This window comes from Anser brachyrhynchus (genome assembly GCF_964034855.1).
Source record: "Anser brachyrhynchus genome assembly, chromosome: 2".
In the NCBI taxonomy this organism is placed as follows: Eukaryota; Metazoa; Chordata; class Aves; order Anseriformes; family Anatidae; genus Anser; species Anser brachyrhynchus.
In genome coordinates this window covers 11,187,416-11,210,084 of record NC_137695.1, presented here as the reverse complement: position 1 = coordinate 11,210,084, position 22,669 = coordinate 11,187,416, and the positions used below count along the sequence as shown (strand labels likewise).

At 38.9% G+C, this 22,669-nt stretch overlaps 1 protein-coding gene across 7 annotated transcripts in view; it reads right to left on the bottom strand.

Moving 5' to 3' along the window:
- Positions 1-22,669, bottom strand: part of ZMYND11 (zinc finger MYND-type containing 11) — a 107,593-nt gene that overhangs the window by 71,858 nt on the left and 13,066 nt on the right. For 2 of the 7 annotated variants that reach the window (XM_080578247.1, XM_080578249.1), the window contains exon 2: positions 4,650-4,730. The exons of the other annotated variants lie outside the window; for them this stretch is intronic. The gene's annotated coding sequence lies outside the window, so the exon portion shown is untranslated. The remainder of the gene's footprint in view (positions 1-4,649; positions 4,731-22,669) is intronic. 7 annotated transcript variants of the gene reach the window in all.

Sequence of the window (22,669 nt, the reverse complement as noted above, 5' to 3'; positions counted from 1 at the left end):
AGTCATCTCAGGTTGAATTGATACTATATGAAGAAAACGAGTGCCATTCTGAACCAGCTAAAGTTTCCAAACTGAAGCTAATTCAAGCCCAAAACTTGGAAACCTGCTGAAATCTGCTCAGAACTTCCAGAGTTAAAATGCATTGATCTGTAATGCAGGTAAGATGAGCCAAAGATAAACAGTGCCAAAGCTTACAGGCTTTTACAGCTTTAATCAAAAGAAACTTTAAGGCAGGGAGAGGATCAAATTGTAAAATCTGGGCTTTAGATCCTGCTTCTGAAATTCAAGACGAATGTCAGAAATAATGGAACTGAAAGTTTCATGCAATGCTCCCCCCAGCTGTGGGACAGTTCATCAAAACAAGATCAACAGAAAGAATAATATATTGTACAACCGGAAGCCTTTCCCCAAGTTCCCAACTCGCTTGTTTTCTTCTATGTTTTTAAAGTGAATTTCCTATGTTGAACATACACATCTGGCTTAAAAGTATACTCTGAAGTACACTAACTGAATATGTTCTGTCCTTCCCATTACCCAAGCTCACTAATTATATACATTTCAATTCAACTTTCCTCTCATCCTGCCCCAAACCAAGTCTATCATCACTCCTTTGTGAAGCCTTTATCCCTATCCATTTCAAAGACCCATTTTGATTTTTTTTCCATTGACATTTTGATTTTTTTAAAAAACCTCAAAAAATGAGTAATTTATTTTGTTTGCACGTACTTACTTCAGATTGCCCTCAATTTCCACCCCACTCCTCCCACCAGTCCCAAACGTTCATGTCTGGACAAGGACGAAGCTTGCCTTGAGGACAGTTTACAGACGTGTGAGAACAGTTTTCAATAAAAGTGATGTACTAAATAACAGGATTCATAAGTAAACAAATCCTTAAGTGGAAAACAGCTGAGTACAATAAGGACCTTTGTGTTTTTATCTTTGTTGCAGAAGTTGATAAATTGCAAGTGGAAAAATGACAAAAAGGAAGTTTTGAAAAACACAGACTTTATAAAGAGAAACTTAAAAGTCAAGAAATGATTTGAAGAAACAAAGATCTACCAAAGAAACTGGTCAGGTGATGAACACATGTTGAACCTCTGATAATGCCAGCTTCTCAGCAAACCCAGATAACAGCTGACATCAAGAAAACTTTGTCCTACCATTACAAGTTAGCATTTCCTTCCGACAAGTTGTTCAAAAGAGACAGAGTGAGGGCAGGAGGAATATATCCCTTCATTTTCTAACCAGCTGTTGGTGTGGCTGATGTTGGCAAATGGCTTTTTCTACTCTACAATTTTCCCCCCAGTACAGTACATGCTATCTTAGACTGCAATCCTGAATTTCTTTAGCAGTTTCTTTCAAAGATTTTGGTGGGAGAACCAGTGTGATCTCTTTTGATATATTTTCTACTACCTATGACTTTCAGATGCTTCCAACTCATATTTCTCATCTTCTCTTACCTGAAGCCAACTTATAACATGTGTCTTTATTTTTTAATGTAGAGAATTCGACTCAAGGCTCTTCCAGGACCACTTGTAGGTGAACTAAATTATGCACTTTTTTGTAACAGAAAATCCATTTCACTTCATCACGAGTCTTGCATTTTATATCTGCTCTGCATTACTTCCACAGGAAACTTATTACTTTGACCAATGGTTTGCTATTATATTCATATGCAAGTCCATGGTGTGTGCTAGAGCTAGAGGCCAGAGAGACAAAAGTGCTCTGCAGCTCTGCAGGATTATGACACCTCTCACTTGCAAAATTATGTTCTCCCTCTCCTGTGGCAGGTGCACCTGAAACCTATTTCTCCAAGCACTGATGATGATGGCGATGATATAGAGCAGATTACAAAGGCCCTTTAGGGAGGAAATTACTTCCTGAACACTCAAGAGCTCTTCCTGCTATATCATTATGTAGGACTGAGGTTTATTAAAGGGAACAGGACCATACCGATCTTCTCTCAGCCACTTCCTTCGGGCACAGAAACATAGGATTAATAATTTTGTCAGCAGAAGTAAGGCTTCATTTTCAGATTATTTCAGTTATTCCTCTGCCAACATCTGGTTGGGCTGTGACTCTACTCCTTTAACCTCGAGGCAGATGAATGAGCTCTGACACAGAGACAACCCCACAGGAGGAGGAGGGAAATTGAGGGAAGTGCAGGAAAAGACTGAATAGCGTGCCACTGCTGTGGCTACCAGCCAAAGTTAAAGCCCAGCACAATTAGCTAATTCTACCATCAATCTCACATAAATTTCAGAAAGTATCACTCATGAAATAGCAGTCCCATTCTGATTTCTGTGAAAATCTTCTCTGCATAACACAAAGAAAAAATTGCAAGAGGATTGTAATGTTATGGCGTTATAATGCAGGGCAAGTCTTCCAACCAGCATCCTATTTTGTCATGGGGACACCTGGGCAGAAGATACAGAGTCTGCTGTGCCGCTGAAGCACCTGCCCATACCTGCTCTGGCTGTGATGCCCAGTGCTGAAAGGGGTGTTTAACTCCCAGCTACTTCACCAAGCAAAAGAAAGGACCTGACGCGCAGCCTGACACTGCATGACCTTCCTCAGCTATTCCCTATCCTACAGAACTGAGCCTAAAGTGGAATGGGAAGGTTTGTTTGTTCATGGCTGCGTTTTTGAAGCTGGATTACCGGATTGCTTTAATTCAGACAGTTACTCCTTAGGAAAGCGGTTATTTTCTTGGAGGGATGTAACTTTTATTCTCACATAAGTCAAATATGTTAATAAAGAAAAACAAGCATAAATTTGGGCAGACTTCATAGTAACAGTGATTTCCTTACAGACTTACGCACATGTTTCTTTTTGACAGGCTTACCCGCCATGATTAATTCTAAAGTGGTTTAGAAACAGGGGCTGAGCACACTATTTCTTTTGTTGCCCATTTCATAAAGGTGCAAATTAATTGTTCATTTCACTTTCTAGAGTATGGCATGACCTAAAGCGAGACTCTGAGAGCTTCTTTTACTCTTAGGAGCCAAGTTTAATTGTTTTCAGTGGTAATGAGGCCCCAGTAGGAATGCGTCATCTAAGTGACCAGTGCCTTTTTCTCCCGTACACCGTGAAATCTGAGAAGTTTTCAGCTGTTTTCGCCTCCACTAACAAAGACAGAGTAGATCTCATTGAGTGGTGACATATGCTGAAGGAAAGAAGTAGAGAAACCTAAACTGGTCATTTTAAAGTGAAGAATGACTTGTAGTAATGTTTTTAGCTGTTTCAGGCCTATTCTTTCCATGCACCTCCTCTCTGTTAAAGACTGTCTGCTGTTCTATTTTAAGACATGAGATTTCCTACCAAAAGTGACTGTGGGTTTAAAACCTTCGCCAAGCTCCAACAACAGAAAAACCTCCTTCTGGGGCAGACTTTTCAGGCAACGTTTGTCTGAGGCTGCTGTCACCGCAGCAGTCGCACTCGGTTCAAAGCACCACTTTAAACTGACCACAAGGAACTTTACTGTGAGTCTAGCAGCGTGGCTGTTACAAGGGACAACGTCCTGTCCTCTTTCGAGTTCATGCTACTTCTGCAGCCTTCGGGCTTAACAGTTTCAGAGCGCTACAGAAGCCACTGACATTCATGTCAGTCTCTGGATTGCAGCTTCTGAGTTTATGACAGATGGGAAACCAACAGAGGAGTTAAAATCCTGTGAATCCACACACAGCTTATAGCCAGTAGCCATCTGGCTGGGGATCTACATAATACCACAAGAGGATGACAAAAAAAAAAAAAAAGGCATTTACATTTGCACTTCCATTTTTCTTCCCCTCCTTTGTGCTTCCTGTTTTGAATAGATTTCATGACTGCATTATGAACGGTCTTTCAACAATTATATGGGTCTTTCAACTATTTCATATAGGCAAAACAACTAAGATACCTTCTCACTAGCACTTTTCACATAGAAAAATACATTAAGGATTAGGCAAAAAGTCCACCACATAACAGCGTAAAACATTTGTCTCTTCTAGGTAACGGCCAAACAGATAGCATTTAACAAAAGCACAAGCATTTGAGGAAAGAGCACCAGAACAGAAAGCACCAAGAAACCTTATTCAGCAGCGCTGCCAGTTGCTCTATAAAAATAATTCAAGGCAGAAGTTGTAATGCAGGGCCCCTAAAGTATAATTACCTAGGAAAAAATGTGGCCAAAAGTTACCTAACCTGTTCAGAGAAGAAAGCCGTGATTTATCCCAAAACGCGCTGGGAAGGCTGCAAATCTGGTTTTCAAAGGTAAAAGCATAAACTTCACTAAAACTTACTTTTGCATGGCAATGTCTCCTAGGTAGAGACAGGAAATACTGAAATACACAAACATGAAAGAAAAAAGCACACACTTATTTTCTCCCCTCAACCTGCTGCAATGCTCAGAGGGGTGTTTTCAACCTACAACTGGGTGTTTGTTGGGGCTTCAGTTTTCTGAAAAGAAAAGCTTTCTGTAGTAAAGAAAGAGGAGAGCTGCTAGAGCAAGAAATCTTTTCCCTGTGTTCGATGTTGCAAAAGCGAGCACATATTAAGCAACTCAAGAACAGGAAATAATGCTGACAAACAAACTGATATTCTTTCCATAGCTTGATCGCTCAAAAGGAGGACATTTGAAACTTCATCTCCGCAAATCAAGAAATGTTTACTTTTGGAAAGGCTGCTGAATGCTTGTGTATTCCTCCTAGTCCAAACGTTTTATGATCCTTCCAGTGAAGCAGATAGTCACACTAGAATAGAAAAGAACATCGAGTTGAAATTCTTCTAATAAAGCTCTTTCCTTAGAAAAATCCAATTTTATTGGTAGCAAAACGGTTGTGGAAATACACCAGTCCTATCTGATATGTACTTGGGAATCTCTCTTACATCTCTCCACCTGACCTGGAGTCTCCAGCATCATAGGCATAGCTGTAGAAGCAGAGTTATAAAGGCAGTGTCCATCTGTCTCTTGTCCTATAGCAAATCTGTTATTTTCTAATGTAACCTCCAACATGAGAGAGAGGCTGGGGGGAAGAAAAAAAAAAAACTGATTAAATGCAGACATCTATTTCTGAGCTAATCACTCCATGCTCCCTTCACACTTGATGTGATCTACTCAGTGCGACAATTCATCTTGTTGTGGAGCAGACATCGCAAATAGGTCAGATGAATTAAGCCCTGAAATTAACCATTTCTCTCCACGGAAGATAAAGTGAGCTTAGGATGTCCAATTCATACGTTTGGAGTTAAATCACACACGCTCCACTCAGAAAGGCCATCCTTTTTCACCAGCAATTATGCTTACCCAGTTTAAAGTCCTGCTTGAAACTGAATTTCTTCCATCTCAGCTAAGGGCCCTAGCCACCATATTATTGCTTTTTTTTCCTGCTACTTTGCCTTTCTTGGATGACAAATTTCATCGATACGTTTTCAGTTTCCATATGGACATCTCTGAATAGCTGAAGATGTCTTATTTACCCCATCTGTTTAAGGTCGAGAAATGCAGTTGTGTTTTTCATTGAGAAAGTCTTAAATAACTGCATATTTTTCCTCAGAAATAAAAAATAAACAGAGACATTTCAATTATAACCCTAGTAATATCATTACAATTCTAGTAAAATGGCAACTGATTAATGGCAACGTCTGATATATATTCTAATTTTCAATTTGAATAATGTATATTTTGAATTAATTGTTTCCTGACAGATTGAGTTTTTAATTAAGGAAAAATTGCAGTGTAAGAGATTTTTTTCATTTTTCTTTCAAGAAGTGTAATTTTATAAATGCAGCTATCTAGCCAGGCAAAATGAAACCGTGAAAGCGTAACTGCAGAATTTTCTTCAGTGTTTTATGATAATACCTTGATCAAGTTGAAGCTAAGCTAAGGAAGAAAACAAATATCCGTACCGACTTTAGGAGGGTAGCTTTTGCTAACTTTTTCTCGTGGGTCACAAGGCTTCTGTTGATTTCAGATCAGTAGTCGCTACGTTTAAAATAAAAGTACAAATTTTTCATCCCTTTTTCTAATTTTTTGGACTTTGACCTAAATACTGCATCACTGCTGGAAATGCAATCTCATCCTCCTGACTTTCTCAGCATGCAGCTAATCAAATTTATTCAGTTAGTCCGAGCTTGATTTCTACATGCACTTCCCATGACTACTTCCGACCAGTTTAAGAAGTACAATAAAATGAAGCTGCAAACATGTAAGTAATGGAAATTTTTAATATTGATGTCCCTGTCTTTATCAATTTGAAATAAACGCCTCCCGTTATTCACCAGGGTTCCCTCGGTTTGACCTTGAATTTTATGGAGCTCGCAGAAAGTTATAAAATGGGACGTAAAATTAATCAGGAAAATGTTGAAAGCCCAGGTAGAGCCTCCCCACCAGCAGGAGCTGTAGGGGATGCTTTGCTACGGGAGTGAGCAGCGCGCCAAGGAGCAGCCCTGCCCCAGGCTGCCACCCCGGTCCCTTCAGGGACTCCTGTTTACAGGGTGCTGGAAAAGCCGTTCAAGTCATTTTGGATCAATCTAGCAGTGTAATTCAAGCCTTCAGCCTTGGAAGCTGCTTTTGTCTCTTTCTATGAGTTATTTAGAGGAAACAGCAAGCTGTTCTACCTGTTAAAACATGTTAGTTTTCCAGCATGCTAAATAAAAAAAAAAAACACAAAACTATCTGAATTCCTACCCATAGGTTTCACTTGCAAATGATGAGCTCAAGTTTGATACAACTCTGTGTATGCTCCTCATATTGTATTTTTTAGAAAATATTTTAACTTCAGTAGTTGCTATTTAGAGCAAACTTCAGAAATAAAAGAGCAAAAATTTTGAAATAAAAAATACCTCCATTTTTATTTCAAAAGAAATTGTCTACTCCCATGCCTTCAGTTCTTATCTTACTACTGCATATAAATTGAGGGATCCTTTTAACTTCAACTGATTCACAAAATACAGAGTTGAATTAAATCCCGAAGTAGCATGTAAAAACAGCTCAAGTTCACTTGGATTTGCTGGTGGATCAGGCAACTTTGTGCTTTTGCGGCCAGCACCACCACATTTCTGGGTTCTTTTGTTTCAAGCCCATGCTGGTGTCACTCACCAGCATGGCCAAGAAAAGCAGGGCCACGCTCGGTGGAAGTGTTCGATACGATACGATGAAGTACAGAAGGCTGTATCCTCTCCCTAACGACGGCTAGCAGCAATGCTTCAAAGAAATTAGACACTACAAATACCCACGATGAACCTTGCTAATTGCAGAAGGCTTTGCAGGTGACAGAGAGAAATGAGGGCTTTCCAGATGCTCACAGGTAATGTGCTTATGTCTTAAATCACGAGATTTGATTACCCGTCTCTAAGCATGCCTTGCTGCCACTGTTATTAGCCTTTATATTATGAAGCCCTTTGTGAAAATTGAACCGCTATATTTAACTGGATGACCTCCACAGCGAAGTCTACAGGCCAAATGCACGCTGTCTGAGAACAATATTTATACCTTCTAAAACTACAAGCTACTCTTAAATAGCTGATTTCTTGATACTATTTTATGAAGCTGGAAAAGGAGGAGAACAACACAACCTGATCATTTCACCTCACATTTCATATTACTGTGTATCTCAAAACAGTTTTTTTTTTGTTTGTTTGTTTTTTAATTATTTCATTTCTAAAATGGAAAGAGAAATACATCTTCCCCCCCATCACAACACAGACAGGACCTGTTACTTTTCTCTATACCATTTAGCAGTCCTAATACGACTATAATTTTAAAAGTTTAGGTTTTATAGGCCCAAACCATTAGCTCTTTGTCTCTTCTTCAGTTTTCGGGCCGTCCCTTACGCTCGCCAGCTGCAGCCAGACAACTTCCTGATACACCGCTTTAATCCAAACCCTGCCACTAGGACTGCACAGGAATGAAAAGCAGTTCCAGAGATCCTTTTCCCTTCAGCTATTCCCTTAAAGAGTTATGGATTTTTCCTTACTCTTTGAAGACATCTGTGTGAAATTACCCACACAACAGTAATCCTAACAAAAACCAAGGTTTATTAAAACAAAGAGAAGCTGGAATTAAAACAAAATAAATTGTTTGCTTAACATAGCTGAATTTACAATTCTCATAAGTTAAATTAGATAAGGCATAAACCAGATAAGCTTAACTTCAGATAAAAAAGAAAAAAATGAATCTTGTAGTTTATCCTTTGAAATGAAATATCTTTTCTGACCACACCAGTCAGCCTGTCAGTGCTGCTTGCTGCTTGGAGACCAACAATTCCCCCTTTTGTCTCGCACAGATATGCCTAATAAACCCCGTTTCAGGTTTCCTAAACACTTCTCCGAAGACAAAAAATGGGCTTTGGTAAACAGTTACAGTCTCCGTCTCCGAGGAGTTACACCACCAAGGAAACGAAAAACCTTAATTATGATTTATGGCTGCCTTTCCAAGGTTTATGACCCAGCTCAAATATTACCTCTTGCTAACCATCTTGGCTGGCTGTATCTAGTTTTTGGCTAGACCCATGGGCAAACCTCACCTAAAGCAGTTGCTTTTCCCTTCTACTTGTCACGAGCTATGAATTACAGACAAGGGCTAAGGCCCTCTGTTACAATCAGCTACGACTCGAAACAAGTCCAATGGACCTTTAAAAAAAAAAATCAGTCTTGGCTGATGTCTCAAATGACAGATTGTTCTTTCTTCCTGCCTTTATAGGCTTCAGGACTCGTATATACCCAGCTTTTGCTTCAGCACGCTGTGTCATTTAGCGGGTGGTATTTCCTTGAGATGAGAAGAGCACTGCTCTTGGAAAGCTGCAACAAAAACTGATCTGTGATAGAAACTTTCACCACTGTGGAAGCATAATGACAACAGCAGGCTTGTTCCTTCTCATATGCAAACATGGATGCAGTCATGCTAACAAAAAAAAAAAAAGGCTTAAATAAGCAGAGCTTCTTTTTGTTGAGCAAATAAAAATCATTGACCACACCAGCACCCTGCAAAGTTAACTCGGTGTAACTTTTCTAGACCACGCTTAGCCCTTTATTCTTCAGCCTCTCCAATGAATTTGAAAGCAGAAGAAAAAAAAAAAAAACAAACCCAGACAAGAAACCCTGAAGGCACAAAAGTAATGGAGGTATTATTACAGATCTACCAAACAATATCCATATAGGCTTGTCTGATGTGATACAATCCAGTGCTAAGCCAGGATTACAGTAGGCAGGTAAGAAGAAGAAACAGCCATAACTCAAAAGCACATTCCTATAGGAGAGGGTGAGATTGTGGCTCTCCGAGCACGAACTACGTCACTTGTCATTTCTTGCTGCAATGGGATGCTTGGAAGAAACACTTGAGCAGCAGGAATTCAGGGTGCGGCTGCACTGGGCTCCCTAAAGCCAAAAGCAAATGAACTGTGATCCAAGATCTGTTCAACAGAATGTTATAGTCATTTAGAGATCTTTGTTTGTTTGGTTTTGATTATGAAGTCGTCCGTGGGACAGTCCTTCCAAGCTCGAGATCAAGTTAATTTCATTCATTACAGCAGCACACAGAGCTACTCAAACATTCAATTAAAATAATCTTGCAGAACTGCATTTAAATTGTACCAGCACTCTGATGAACTCCAAAGCAAAACATAAAATAAAGGTCAAACTGTAGAGAACACTACGGAGCAAGTTAATACCCATGAAAAATGAGCACAAGAAAAACAAAACTATTCCCCAGTGAAACATGGTAGCAGTGGATGTGAGGAGGGATGTTATTCCTCTCCTTTATTGCTCCTCATTGAACAGAAGAAAAGCCAGAGAAGAGGAACTTCAACATTTGTATTGGGAAAAGGAAAAGACAACTCCAGTTTAACATGTAACCAGGAAAGAAAGAGTTAGAAAAGAAGGTGCATGATGAGAACAGGCCCTCACTGCTTGCACATCTCCTCTCAAGCCACAGGACACAAGAATATAGCTATAGGTGATTTTACTTTTTTTTTCAGTTTGGTCAACAGTTTCTTATGAGAAAATCATTTTGTAATTGACTTAAGGCCAGGATTACTTCTTAAAAACAACCAGAAAAAAAATTCTTAATGCTTTAGTAATCTCTCTCTTAATCCTCTCTGTACATATCATTGGAAAAGACTTCAAAAACTGATTAATCCAAAGATAATTATACTCAACTGTTCTCCAAAAAAATGTATTGGAACTCAGCTAATACACAGTGTTTTCCTTAAAGGAATAAACTATTTAAAGATTCTTTCAAAATTATTTCAGACGTACATATTGATAATATGAATAAAAGTTAATGAAACTGACCTAAAGATCTCTAGCAGATTCCTTTCAAAAGAAAGGTTTTCTTAATTCTATAGGGTTTCTGCACACATCTGAGATTAGTCCAAGATTTTACCAATATGTTCAATTATTTTTAAAGGTATAAAATGTTTATATAACATGCCTCTGCCTCTGAGGAGAGGGGAGCGGCCCTCATTGTTTTTACAGGGAAAAATGTAATGTATTACCCATAAATTAGCATGATACTTTGAATAGCATCCATGAAAAATCAAATTTGATACAAAATTTTAATTATTCAGAAATATATTAATTTTAGCGTCTGACCTTCTGGCTACCACTGCAGCAGAATACAATTAACACTCTTCTGAGGTTCCCACAATGTATATTCAAGTAGTTTTTTTATGACTAAGTGCTACATGAAACGATACAAGGGAATCCTTTGAAGTACTGTACAGTAACACTGGAAAACTGCATCTGGTGTATTTGCACACAAATATTCTGCATACACAGTGCTGAGCTAAACACAGCACCAGGGTAAATTTCCTCTACAGGTGGTGAATTTGGACAAACATTATTGTCCCTACATTAAAACACGACAGAATGGCAGAAGTCTGCTAACAAGGTAATGGTTTATCACACGGCCTGTCTTCACTGAAGACAGAGAATATTTTAAAACCTCATTACAATTCTAGTGTCAGAAAGGTAAACACAGTTTTGATAGTTATTCCCTATTAGAGGTGCATCCTAGTGCAGTGGGAGTTAAGGCCACATTTCAGGGGTATGAAGGTACGTCATACAAATGCTGCTAAACATGGCTGAGATTTAAAATAAAAAATAAAATTAATTCAGTGACTGAATTAACTGATTGCCAAATAGCCAGCACAAAGTGACTAACAACTGTGTACGTGCATCTACATTCTGTACAAGCATTTATGGATTGCTGTAGGACAACCAACAGATGTACACCTCAGAATAAATATTTGTAGAGCTTCTGGCTGAGCATTTGCAATCGTTTACCTGAATTAAAACAGGACCCTTTAAGATTTGGGTTCTCAAGGTGTGATTTTTCCCAGTCCTTCTTTTACTTCAAAGACATTTTTCTCATGAAGTAGCATAGACGCAGCCTACGGCCACTACTTGGACACTGTAAGCCCCGCAGTTTCTCCTACTGAACATGTACAAAAGCACCTGCCAACTGGGGCACCTAATGTTGAAAACGTATGGAGGGGTTTCACCCAAATTCACCAGGGCACTTGACTGCAAGACGGCTTACCCAGGATTCGGACAACCCCCACGGCAAGGAGATGTTCCCCACCAGTGCCGGACGGACAGCCTAGGCTGGGGAGAGCTCAGGTGCCCCTCTGGACTCCTTCCACTTGTTTGAAGAAGGAAATATTTATTCTAACGTGATTCACATCTTCATGTCCTAGATGGCTGCACTCTCCCTAAGGTTAGAAACCTGTTGTGTGTGTGTCTCATTTATTCACTTATCAGAAAAGGTCAAGATGATACTAGGTAAGAGAAACTAACTCCCCAGTACATTATAGAAACTGCTTTGTAAATACATTCATCGCTGTGATATTGTCCATTGGTTTGCATCTGGCATTTCATTTTTCCTCATGCTTGAGTAAGAAAGTATTAAAATTACATGTTTAATTTTATTTTTAATCAAACAAAGCAAAATTCTGGTAAAACCCAGGTATTTGTGAAAAACATACACATTCCAATTTTCACAAAAGAATCTGGAGGAGGGAAATTAGATGCTACATATTCTTAATAAATTATGCCTCCGGTGACCTTCAGTTCTGATGAAAACTGGCACCACTCATTTTTTTAATTACTAACACAAAGCTCTGGATTAGTTAAAAAGCTTATCCACTAGCGCTTGGATGTCTACTTCAAATACGTTGTTAAAGGCAAAAACGTGAACGGCCTGCATTCATCACATTTTAAATGCAAAAAGTGACAATTCTCATGACTGCACTGCAAGAAAGCAGTGCAAGCAGTGCAGAGGGCTAGCGTTTTGAGTTACGCCTGGACCAAAGCTGGCATGCCCAAACCTGTTTGGGAGGGAACAAGGTGTTTGTGAGATGCCCATCACCGTGCTAAAGCACAAAGACAAAAGTGAAAAGAAAAGCTCTTATTCTGCCTAAGGAAAGGTTTCACAATGACACGGCACGACATGGACAGTGCTCCTCTGGTAGGTCCCCGTGGGACAGGGAGTGCTAAAATGGTTTTGTTGGAGACACCATGGCGTGACTGTCCTCAAGAAGCTGGTGATGATGGGGATGGTAACAGGAGCTGCATATAGGTGTAAATTGGCAGAAGAAGTATTCTAAAGGATGACTCAGTACAAGCTAAATTCAAGCAAAAATGTTATCCTCCACCACTGCATCAGGCAGCTTGTGTCCACAAGCCACTTCCAACACAAAATCCACAATTCTAACCATAATTGGATGTATTTGGCCAATGTACTTCGTACTGGACTTGTCCTAGGATGCAGAGCTAACTTTGAGTTACAAAGCATCATCAAACCCTCAAGGAAATATTTAATTTCCAAAGTTCATAGATAACCTTTCAAGAAGAGAAACTAAGACTTGATGACTGAGAAAATCAGTTTCTCTAGCACAATTCCTAGTACCTAAAGAAGTAGGATTTTCTGTTAGATCATCTGAAGAACTTCGTAACACTGGATACACATCCTGCCCACAGTTTAAAGCAGAGGGACTTAAGGCTTTGAAAGGTTAAATGGCTTGTAGGAGATCAGAGTATGTGTAAATAGCAGAGAGAAATCTCCAAGCTCAACCTCTCCTGTTCTTCCCTTGCTCCACTGTAACCACATACAACTCTGCACCAGAGCCTTATACCAACTGGAGTAACAGAAATTATTTTAAAAGACTGCATATAGGGGGGGAAAAAAGATAAAAAAATTCTCAATGTGTTCTAAATAATTTGATGTTAAGAAAAGCACAGTTTCAGTTCAATTCTCAACACAAGTTATAGTCTTTCTTACAAAAAACTCAAACTCATTGCAAAATAACAAAGACAAACAAACACTGTTTTTGGTACAGCAGCAAAATAGGTGGATGGATATCTCAAAAAAAAGATGTTTGAAGTTTCACATTTCAACATTGTCAACAGCTCTCAAGTCTATATCATGACACTAGTAGCTCCTATGAATAAGCATGTTTTGTAAGAGAGACACCAGACTCTGTGGCCAGATAAGCAGGTGGGTAAGATGGTAGAGGAATACATAACATCAAACATCTATTTACCACAGGTACTACCCTGGGCACTTGCAGTAATTTTTATGCAGATCAGAAAAAAGATCAAAAAGCAAGCTATGGAAGTAGTTTGCTTTTATTATTTGTTAAAAGATTTTGGCTCTGTAAACATAAATCAAATACAAATGTTCAGCACTGCCAAGGAAATAAATTATATTTGATATCTGTACATTAATATATTCCAGTAAACCAGGCTAAAGAACAAATCTAGCCATAATTCAGCCAAAAATAGAAGTTTAATAGTGTGGTTCTGTTCAAATAGTTTGTGAAGAACAAAAGTTTAAGGAATACAGTTTTTCAAATCATATCAAAAGCAAAATCACTACAAACTTGTAAAGCACTGTTACTAATTTATCATTGTTAGAGCTTAAGAACATAGCCATGTCACAAAAATTGCTTCTCTCTCACATAGTAACTTTGAATTGCTCAATCTGAAAATAGTATCCAAAGTGTCTAACAAAGAGACTTTGCACTTTTATAGCAAAGGTGGTAAGTAGATGGTGAAATCAGAAATATGACATGAAGGATGATATGTATTTTGAATTGGACTTATTTATATGATAAACACAAGTGTACAGAAAATTGAAACACTTGATTTTCTTTCTCTGGAAGATAAAAAAAAAATGCTTGGTATCAGGTAACTAGCTGGAAGATTCAAGGATTTTTTAGTTACTTTGAAAGGGACTGAAGCAGGCACTAACAGCTAAGATGTGAGCTGCATTATGGTATGTTTTCCTAACAAGACTGTGATGCTACAAGATGCAGACCTACTTTAATTATAAATAGGGTAAAGACATTCAGAACCATCCACAACAGCCACATTATCACTATAAAAACTGCAAATGAAATTTGGGGTTACCTTTCTTAGATCTCATCCTATATGGGCGTGGTGGACCTTAATCATTTTTCTCTAGTAATTAAAATTGACAGATTTTGCTTCTACTCAATTAGGTATTTTTCTGGATATCTTTATTTAAAAAAAAAAGAAAAAAAGGGAAAAAAGGGAGGGGGGGGAATCAGGGGCGCTTAATTCCCTTTAGATAATCCTTCACACGGATGAGACTTCTGTACCCTTTATTATTAGTACTCTTTATTACGCTTCTAACATCCATAAACTGCTCACTGCTGTTCTACTTTGCCATAGTTTGTGTACTTCTCTGGTGACTTCAGTTTCTGCAGTCACTTTCCCACACCAAGAGCCCCTTTGGTTGTCCAGCTGATTTGCTGTAAATTTTCATGGATTATAGGCCACCCCCCTGACATCCTCCCCATTCCTCATTATATCTTGTTTCCTGTAATCGTGGGAAAGGGACATGGGGCACTTCATCTCTGTTCTGCCTGATGTTCTTGGTGGTCTTCACTTCCTCTGATCTTCACGTTTAGCAGCTTTTGATACACAGGGGGTAGAGATATAGGAAAGGGTACGAAAAGTCCTTCCCCCCACGAGGGCAGGAACCGAAGCTCCATTTGTCAGCACCTGAAAGAGGCCAATGGTTTTCTGAAAAGCAGTATCAATGAATAAATTAAAAATATATTTCTTAATCATCTAAAAACTTCCGTGAAGGCTTTAGTGCATACAGTGAACATGAAAATGCTAATTACAAGGAATGAAAAATAAACTGACTTGTGTTTTCAATTTGCCAGTTTGCAGCCAGAAAAGAGAAAGCAACAGAAGTACGTATTAGAAAGCAAAATTGATTATTTAAAACTGTTATCACTTCTGTTTCATGTGAGCTTCATGAAGAAGTATAAAGAGGAATTATATTGTCTTCATTTATTCAAAAATTTTTTTTAAATCACTACTTTTAGTAATTTGCATGCTTAGACAAAAAAGTTTGTTTCTTCCCTTCCCCCCTCTATCTACTTCTTGTTATTGTTTTTCTTCAGAAAGGGAAAAGCCTGTGTAAAATCCACGCTACTATTCTTTGAGAAAGAATTAAATAAGACTGCCTGACCTGATAAACACTCCAGAAGAATCCACTAGAAGTCTAAGAAACAGAAAAGCTGAGCTGCAGGAAGATTGCACGGACTATTTTGGTACTAAGCCTCCTGCCTCTCGTGCCAGTCCGATCTGTTTTAAGCAGAAATGACAATGCATGGCTAGTAGCTGACGGTCAGCTTCAACAGTGCAGCAAATAAATTTGTTTAAGAAGGTCTGTCTGCAGGTACGGCCACGTTCAATTCTCGACAATGCTACAGACTTACTGTGACGCAAGGAAAGTTTCTTAACTTCAGCTAAAAAATGTTATCAAAGCTTTATTTTTTTAGCAATTCGTAAGTTGTCTCCACTTTTGTAAGACTGAGGAGAAAAAATCAACATACTTTCTGATGATAATACTCTCTAGGCATACTTGAAAGTTGAGCATTCAGATTGTATGAGTGAAAACTGAAGAAGACACTCGTGTTTAATATCACTTCTGTTTAACATCACTCAAGAAATACAAGTGTGGGTCTCATTCTATAGGACAAACACCCTCTGTGCTGACATTTGAAACCTGACAACTGACCTGCAAGAACAGCAATACGCAGTTCTCTGGAAAGCTATTAGGACAGCTCCAGATTTTATTGCCGTGAATGCCTCAGTTCATGATGACAACAGAACTTCTGACGCCACGGCAAAAAGCACAAAACTTCTGAATGGCCTGTATCCAAATGAAGACTGAAATATGTTTCAGTCTTCACAGAGAAGAGATGATGTTCACTCTGAATAAAGAAATTGTAATAGATTACTGGTAAGGAAATTGCTAGCAAGATTTTTTGCCTCTTGAGGATTTTAAGGCGTATTTCTCTGTGGAGGTAGGTGATGCTACTTCTTGTGTCATTCTTTCTTCAGGTTATTAGCAGTTTTTCAACTGCAAAATAACATCTATCTAGTTACTAAGTAAAAAACTTGCTACCTTTAATGTAATTCTTACAAACTAATAAAAAAGTCATAGTAGCAAGCATTTTTCACATTTTCTATGGCTTAAGCACAATTTCCTGCTGCTACAGAGGTACCATCAGCTTGGTTCCAGCCACGTTTGTAGAGCCAGTAAACAATTTAGTGTACTACATCTGTTTGCCTTTTACTTTTGCCCTTGCATTCATTTTTATCAAAACCACATTCTTTCCATCCACTGCACCCACAAAATAGAATGCATTAATTCTTACTTCTAATTTTCTATTCTTCTAGTGTTAAAAGTATCGGTATTTTACATTCAGTTGCTTCAGGCCTTAGAAGCAAACCTGTCCCCACAATAAAATGGAAGTGTTTGCCTTAGCACTGTGCAACTTTCCCCTGCTAATTTATACTCCAAATGCCTCATGACATAGCAAAGTGCTGCTGCTCCTTTACAGGGAGGAAATCATGCCATAGAGAATCACATTCAAAATCTGCTACAGGCACGTAAGTGAGAAGGCATGACTGGCAAATAACTTCAGAAAACCTGATGAGGTGTTCTCCCACTCACGACTCAGAGCTGCAGAAGCCTTGCTTCTTAATGCAGTGGTGGCCAGTGCACAGCTTCTGAACCAGTCCTGCCTCAAAATACCTCAGGTGTGGCTCCACAAGAATGCCAGTCACGTAACTGGCAGCATGGCTATGCTGATGCAGCAGTGGCTGAATACATTCAAGTTGTTGGATTTAGAAGAAGCAAGTCAACAAGGGCTGCTGAAGCAAACATCAACGTAGCACTCAATGCTTAGGCGAGCCCAAACCCGCATTTCAGGAGCCCTCAGCTCTCCAAAGTACACGTTATGGGGGTTTTGGCTCTCGTATAGGAATTTTAGTGTGTAATCCACAGAGTGAGTAAGTTTGGCCACGCTTGCCCAATACAGTAAACACTGAAAAACAGCCATGACATGACACACATCTAATATAGACATCAGAAATGCTAATACTTAGAAACTACACCTAACTTCCAGACAGCATTTATTCAGACTGGCTCTACACAGTTATCTTCACATCAATATTGTTCTGTGACTTAAGTGGCTTTCTACTTTTCTTTCATAGTCACCTCCTTCTAGACATATTTATAGAGATCATACAAACCATAGGGATTGATTGAAGACACATTTACTGAATTCCCTGAGTAAGACATGAATCTACTCAAAGACATGGGACACCCATGTGCTAAACATGGAGAAGGTAACAGAGGTAACAACATAGCTTCCGCCTCTCTGTTGGAACACTACAGAAATGTCAACATCTAATCCATAACAAATCTAAATCCTAGCTAATTAATATAAGCAGACAACAAATAGGAGTAATAAAGGTTAGATATTTTTACTGCCTCGGCAAGATGACATTCAAGTTTCAACCAGTTGTTTCCTCATCTAACATACCTATATGGCCCACAGATACACGTTCTTTCCCTAAATCAAGCTCTGACTGGAATGACTGAGTACGCTGTGAGGAATTTCAAGAATCTTACTTTGAAGACAACATGAAGTATCCCAAGTCTTTTCTGGGAGCCTTTTTGTTGTGCCCAAGTGAAGGAATCTTAAGGAGAGATGTACGCTAATCTTGGGAGCTCTTGAGGAAAGCACTGGCCAACTGAATCCCTGGAGGAAATGGTCTCCGGCCTTGGGATCAGGAACAAACCTCAGCTGGGCAAGGTGAAGGAATCAGTTCAAAGGAGACAGACTACATATCAACTGTAGTCCACTGTAAGTGATGGGGTAGAGGGAAGTAAAATTGGGCCCAGATCTCCTGTACCACCTACAGTACACACATCCAGTGTGGCCCTGCATCCCTCCTCTAAGGCCAATTTTGAGAAAGCAAGGACAGAAGAGTGATAAGACCACAGTGAGTGGCAGCTGGATAAGGTTGCTAGCATTTTTTCCACAAGCCATCTCAGCTGAGGATCTTGCAGCCTTGAACATTTTATGCTGACAGCACTTTAGAAGATTCATTTTCCTTTTTTTTTTTTTTTCATTTTACAGTCAAGGAACCAATACACAAACAGCTGTGTTCAGAAGGCCCAGTGTAAGTACCTAACTTTGGCATCACAATTATCAAGGTTTGTGGTTTCAGAAGTCTGACACGTGATTTTTAGCCCGTCCCAGTGAAATCAGAATAATTCTATCCAACAACTAACACTATCCAGTCTATTCTGCTGTGAATAGTCCAGGGCATCTCCAGTTGGCTCGCAGCTCAACGCATTATTTTGGTATCTTTATGCAAAACAGAGAGTCTCCATCACAAACTTGTAATATAGACGAAAATAACATAAGCACATTAAGCTGCTTTTGCTTGTCACCCCTGATGAACTTCATATGGCAACCAGACCAAAAGCCCCCGCTGAGCCCCTGAAGCTGAATGTGAAACGGAAATATCACAAAGAAACACTGCCAGCATCCCAGAACATGACTCACACTGCTTAAGCACCAAATCATTGCAGTTAGAAGATTGTGGTTTGGGTATTTTGTAGGGATAGATCAAGCACTCTGAAGCTGCATTTGCTGAAGAAAGTAGGTTGAGCGCTAGGGCTCCTAACTTGGTACCGCTTCTTCCTGTGCTGGTTAACCTCAGGCAAGTCACTGCGCATCTCTGTATTACTATTGCCAAATGCAAAACTAATTACACTAATCCTTGTGTAGCACTTAAACGTTTATGGATGAAAAGAATTAATCTAAGAACTATTTATTTTATTATAAAAAAGAACTACAATACCATGTGAAAAGACAGGGCAAAGTCTCTTCTGCCAGTCTATGCCTCTTGACAGGTATGAACCATACATCCAGGAATGACTACAAAACCCTGTCTAGAATCAATGGACCTTCCCAAGCAGAGTAAAAAGGGAACTGAGAAGTGAAAACCAGTCAAAAAAACTTAGGGAATGCTGTTAACTGTCCTAAGGGACAGATTTTCAAGGATGTCCAAAGACAGAGGTTAGGTTCCTACGTGGTAGGATTTTCAGACAAGTATTTATCAAATATACTGAACTCCCATTAATATCAATGGTAGCTATGTAGTGTACCCTGTGCAGACAGTTTCTGCAACTTTAATCACTTTAAACACCAGTGAAAATTTGACCCCAAGTAAACAAACTAAAAAGACACTTTTTAATGTTCCTTGTATGACTATTGTGGAAAAAAATTTTAGGCGGAAATGTGACTTTTAAATTGCAGTTTAGCAATCCATAAATGCTAATGAAATCCCCTGCTGTCTGCCCTGTGATAATTTTTTCCTATTAAAAGCTTGTTCTTTTTTCAATCTAATAAGCACATCACTATTCCGAGCACATTCATTGTTCAGTCAAAGTTTAAATTTACAGTTAAAATAAAAAGAGAGGTCGTTTACCAGTAACCGGAATTCTTTGAGATATGAATTCTTCACATGCAGTCAAACTGACAGGGTACATATATGTTCTTTCAGTTAAAACTAGTCTTACATGCTTTTTCACTGCAATTGTATAAGGCAAAGACTGTTCATTTCCTCCCAGCGATAGACATAAAACTCGGGGAACAGCTAGAAATTCTGAGGGAGAACAAAGCAGTCAAGAAGAAAGCATGGATGTGAACTACACATACCAAAACTTTGCATATTGGTAAATCACGTCTTTTTCCTCTTTTTGAGCAGAGCACAAGCATAGTTTAGCACAGTGACATAAACAACTACACCTGTACCACTGAGTACCCGAGGTCCTGGAGTCTTTGGTACCAACCACTCTAGCACTGCTTTAACAGCATACAGGTCTGAGTGATGCCACAGCACATGGTGAAGGTAGGGATGGAAGCCCAGATAACATCTTCTCGAATAACTCAACTGTTCATAACAATGTCATTAATGTCACGTGCTCTGGAAAATTAGCCTCTGTAGTCACAGCAGGAGATTCATCTCAACAGTCCAATAGCAAATTCTGACACAGTCTCCAATCGACTCTGACAGTCTGCGTGGAAATGGCTGAGCTGCTAAACCCTTCAGAAGCACACATGAATAGCCTGAAGTGTTTGAATGTGCGGATACAGAAGTAGACACCCTCCTGACATAAAAGTGTAAAAATCAAGTTTTGTTGCAGAGGCAAAAGACAGGAGAGTAAATAAAACCTGCTGATTAAAAAGTATAGTTCTGCCACCATTTTAGGCAGAAAAACTAAGAAGTTCACTCAAGAGAATGTGCGTATCTCCTTCAAAAGCCTCTGAGTGACTCAGCTTGATAAAAGTACAAGTATTAAGCACCAAGCCCAAAACCTTTTTGGGACTGAGAGTCCAAACTCTTTTAGCCTTATGCAAATATTCCATAACAGCTTTAATGAATGATACAAAAGAAAAAAGAAATAGTAAGAAGCACATGGATTTCGTTCGCAGAATGGGCAGCATGTGGGTGATGGATAGCTTTCATCATTGAAGTATTCCTGCCTACTTCCATTAAAAAAAAAAAAAAGTGACAGAAAAGAGCCAACTAGACATAGACTGCTAAATTGTTAAGATCTGTCTACCCCACATGGCTGAAAGACTGGTTTTCAACTCTTTCAAGTAAACATGACAGAGACTGATTGCTGTTACTAAGGCTCATGATGGAATTTTTTGTGGGCCCAGTCCAGGAGAAACAGGTAAAGTTATCTAAGCTGGGTTACATGAGAGCTAAAGGAGGACAGAATAAACAATCAGTACAGTTCTGCTAGATAACAGCTTAAAGGTTTGGTACTATTGTGCATGCATGACCTAAAGTGAGTAATATTTTTGTTGAAATTCTTTCCAAAATACTGCCAAGCAAGATATCGCCCCCCAAAAAAATATGTTTAAAAGCCCCAAATAAAAATAGAAAGAACTACAACTTTCAAGAGTGCATGCATCGTCTGAAGTCTTTTGCACAAATACCCTCATCCAGTACATTATGTACTGCTTTTAATAGCAAATGAAGTCATGTAAGAACAATAACAGTAAGAAACATCAGTGTGAATATGCAAATTCCAAGATATTTCCAAAATACTTTTCCAAAACCTTTCTCCATTTCTCAAAAACAACAGAACAACAAAACCCAAAAATCTCCTTTTGTAGCCAGTTTATTCGAGATGAGTATGATTTCACTCACAAGTGCTATTCAAAAACATTTTTCTTGAAAGCATTTTCAAGATGAAAATTGTTTACAACTTTTTTTTCCATGCACTCCTAATGTCTGTGGCAAATGGAGTACATTCAGGCTGTGGACGAAGCACCTCTAGAGCAGACATAAGTATTTTTGGAAGACCATTGGGAGAGTTCTTGTAAATATTAGTCTGATATGGTTATGCTATATGGCTTAATTTGGATTATTCTGAACTCCTCTGGAAATCCATTCCAAGTTAAAATTGATTATTGTTTTTTTAAGAATCAGCTCACAGCTTTAATGCCTCAGAGCTCGTTAAGTTCATATTTCTACAGAACAGCTCTCCACAACAGGATGTGGCTTGAGTTCTTTTTTTGACCTACCTGTTACTCCACAGTAACAGGCAGCAAGTTGTTCCTATTGCAATTTAAACAGGATCCCGAGACATCGAGTGGCCAGTGATAAAATGTGCCTTCATATGTAGAAGAGGAACATTTCTGCACCAGTAAATGATTGCCATGTGCAGATCTATGATTGACTAAATCCTAGGCACATGCATACACCCAATCGACTCTGCCCTTGTTGATACACACATAAAATGGGTGCCCAACCTCATGTTGTAAAGCCGTGAATCAAACCTTTATCATTAAGTGAACTGCATGCTGGGCAGAAAGCCACTGTTCACTGTTTTGAATCTTATTTTCTTAGAATAACCTTGTAACAAAAATAAATATATATATAGTTTTAACCACAATATAGACAGGTATTATTTCTCCTACCAGAGAATTATATCCGTTTCTGCTGCACAATGCATCATATGTATACCAGTGTGCACTACTCAACAACTTAACCCATTGTGTACCCACTTTGTAAGGAGTGCCTTCTACAAAGCATTCTTGAACTATATATACCTTATCCCATGTTCTTTTCTTATCCATCCCAGATCTATGTAGTTTTCACCTCTCCTTTCTCTCCATCACCCGTTTGCTCTTTTCTTTTACACTTGCACTTCACGGATTGCACTCTCTTCTGTTTCATAAAGCCTGAAAACCCACCTCTTCTGTCAATGATATTACTTAACATAGCGCTTTGTATTTTTTCTGTACTGCATCATGCCACACCATGTTCA